This window comes from Miscanthus floridulus, chromosome 19 (assembly GCF_019320115.1).
Source record: "Miscanthus floridulus cultivar M001 chromosome 19, ASM1932011v1, whole genome shotgun sequence".
In the NCBI taxonomy this organism is placed as follows: domain Eukaryota; kingdom Viridiplantae; phylum Streptophyta; class Magnoliopsida; order Poales; family Poaceae; genus Miscanthus; species Miscanthus floridulus.
This window is the reverse complement of record NC_089598.1, coordinates 25,705,685-25,708,983: the sequence shown is the minus strand read 5'-3', so window position 1 is coordinate 25,708,983 and position 3,299 is coordinate 25,705,685. Positions and strand designations below refer to the sequence as shown.

The 3,299-nt window shown below is 50.9% G+C and overlaps 1 pseudogene; it reads right to left on the bottom strand.

Annotated features, from left to right (window-relative positions):
* Positions 1 to 1,180: 1,180 nt before the first annotated feature.
* Positions 1,181 to 2,194, bottom strand: LOC136525751 (vegetative cell wall protein gp1-like; annotated as a pseudogene).
* Positions 2,195 to 3,299: the final 1,105 nt, after the last annotated feature.

Below are 3,299 nucleotides of genomic sequence, written 5' to 3'. Positions count from 1 at the left end.
TTTGGCCGCTGGATATATGGTATTCTTTTTTTTACCAGAATATCTTGGTGTTGCTGGGCTAGATGTTTTTGGATAGAGAAGTTTTGCTGGTTAGGCGGCTTGGATTGTTGTTGTAGCAGCTGATCCTCTATAGCAGCCAGCTGGTCATTGAGCCTGGGTTTGCTTTTGCGCCATTTGCGAAGGTCTGAGGCTAGGTATCTAGTTTTTTGTGTGAAGTTTTGGAGGCTGAACGTTGCCAACTCTTCTGAGCCACCATCTGATATTCCTGTTCAAGCAACCACCAATTTTCAAAGCAGAATGGCTTGTTAGTTCGGAATCTTTTAGAGTTTAGAACCACCAGGATAGGAGCATGGTCGCTGCGAAGCATCGGCAAATGGTAGATCGTAGTCATCGGAAACGCCAAACACCATTCCGCATATCCTAGGCAGCGATCAAGTCTTTCATACGTGGGCGTGGTGCTGAAACATTTGTTAGTCCAAGTGTATGCCGGACCATTATAACCCATATCAATAAGACCACATTCCTTAACATGTGAACAAAAAATTGCAATACGTCTAACATCAGCAGCCCTAGGACCTAACTTTTCATTAACATGCATGATATTGTTCATATCCCCCATACAAAACATAGGCAAGTTGCGATTATTAACAACAAAATTTTGCACTTGACTCCAGATATTATCAGTGGCACGGTGATGGGGATCACCATAGATGCATATAAGACCGACTGCTTCATGCTAGCCATGATATAGTAGTGACAGTGGTCTACAACAGTGAGATCTACATCATTGTTCCAAATTAGCCAAAGGCCTCCCGACTGGCCTTGCGCTGGAACTACAAACGCATCAAATGAACTAAAACGGTTCATAAGAGCAGTTTTTTTTAATGGTGGAGTTTCTGGTTTCAGAGATAAAACATACCTGTGCATTAGTGGAACTGATTAGGCGGGCAAGGTGTGTCATCTTGGAACTGCGAAGGCTCCCGCCTGAGCCTCGGCAGTTCCATGCCAGTAAACTCATGGCCCCCGTGGTGCCTTGAAGGCTGGCGCCAGAGCCTGAGTGGTAGCGTCTTGGTGGCGCTGTAGAGCCACAGGAGTAGTCGGAGACCGCAATCCGTCAAGATTGACACCTTGATTCTCATCTGCACCGTTGGGAGGGTGCTGGGGGAACAGATGCTGAACGTCAGCACCCTTGCCAACCTTCGGAGAGCAGGGTGCGTAGAGTCATGGTGAGGGCATTGGAGATATGGGCCCTGCATCGGAGGCCTATCATCGGAGATGTAGATCCGGCCGTCCTCAATGACAGAGAGGATGGCTGGACAGTGCTCCGGCATCGCATTATTGCGATGACGAAGGGCAGCGGCGAGAACAGCCCCGACGCGGCGGCCGGCGGCAGCAGGGACATGATGCAGGGGTGGCGCGCGGCCACGAGGGTGCCGTCGACGTCGTAGTCCGGCGCCGGCGCGGGCATGGGGCGCACCAGACCTCTCGATGGTGCCTGGTGGCCAGGCGCTGGGCCGGGGGACATGGCCGCGGACGGTGAGAGGCAGCAGCTCGGGGGCAGGAACGCTTGGCCCAGCAGTGCGTCGTCGTCGTCGTCGTGCACCATGTGGCGCTCGTACTGTGGCTGGCCCTGCTGCGACTGCACGTTGGGCGACTGCGGCAGCGGCGGCGTGCCGGATCCACCGGGGTCCGTGAGCCACTGCACGAACGCCATGAACTCGCTCGGCTTGGCGTGGATGACCTTGGCCGAAGCGTCGTAGATGATGACGGGCGCCTGGCTGGGCTGCGGGGTTTTGGTGGTGGTGGTCCCGCCTCCCCTGCCCGAGCGCTGGTGCTGGGGCGGAACCCCAAACCCCGAGGGCGTCTTGATGGCGTGCGATTGCATCCGGACGTTCAGCCTGGGTGGACGCGGGCCCTGCAGTTGCCGGCTTGGCGTGGTGGGGCGACCCGACGACTGTGGCTGGACCAGCTGTGCCCGGTCCCGGTGCTCCGTCTCGGCGGCGGCGACAGGTGGATCTGGAGGAGTAGGCAGGATGGGTGGATCTGGCGGCTTGGGAGAGATGGATTTCCATGGTGTTGAGTGGAAACAGGAAATGAGCGAGGGAGTCGAGAAGAGTGAATCTGTGTGGTTCCTCAAGTAGGTAAAGCATCTTGGGGAGGACGGGACAGTGAATCGGTGGCAGGCGGTGGGATTTTGCGATTAGGAAGGAGGGGAGAGGGCACGTAGAAAGTGGAAGAAATTTACCGGGCAGATGTCGATCTCAGGCGATTCTGAACGGATGAAAGCTTCAGATCAGCTGGGAAGCTGCCGATCTATGATCTTGTCAAAGGAGCTTGCGGAAGCGGATTGGAGGGGATGGAAGGGGCATGGGTGGGCTGAATATCGAGCCGGCTCGGCTCGGTCCAGGTCGAGGTCGCTTGTCAGGCTAATGAGTCAGCGCAGCTCAGCTCGTTAAGCTTGGCTCGTTAGCGTGCTTGAGCTGGTGGTTCGTTTAGCTCGCGAGCTATAAAAAAAAGGACACGCATATTTATAATGTTCATGCCACAATAATCCAAAAGGTGACGTTTTAGCATTATGTAATCATACATAATTAATATATATCAGGTTCATCAAAAGTATTAATCATGTAACATAACTAGTCCATCTATGATTCATGTAGTTCCAACATACTTACTAGTTGCTTGCCACCACAGACTTAGAAAAGTCCACAAATTTAATGTCAGCGTCATCATCTTCTCCCTAAGAAACAATTCATAAATCAACATTTAAGTACCACAACAATTATAAAATCAAAATTCATATGAAATAACTGAAAATAAGGATTGCATATCAATAGAATAGGTGTACACTTCTAGGTCAGCATCACCATCTTCTAGATTTATGGTTGTGGGCTGATAGGCCTCAGTTCGTTTGAGCTCATGAGTGGCTCGCGAGCTGGCTCAAACTAACTAGTTTAAAACAGCGAGCTAGACTTCCCAACTCAGCTCGTGAAAAAATTAAAACGAACTGAGCTGAGCTGGACACGAGTCAAACGAGTTGACGAGCCGTTGAGTATTTGTCCAGCCCTAGGTACAGGGTAGGGGAAGAACCAACGTGAAGCCTACTTCTCACCTTGGAGACTCTAATGCTTTTATCCTTAAAGGCAGACAAAAGAAAAAGTTTTTTTTTATTCAAGCCATTATAATTCCTGAAGTTTTGAGAAGCGACGTTACAATTCGCTTATTCAAATATCTGTCATTATAATTTTATCTCTCTTTCATTCATGCCATTTTCTACCCCTGCTACATATATAGGCGCA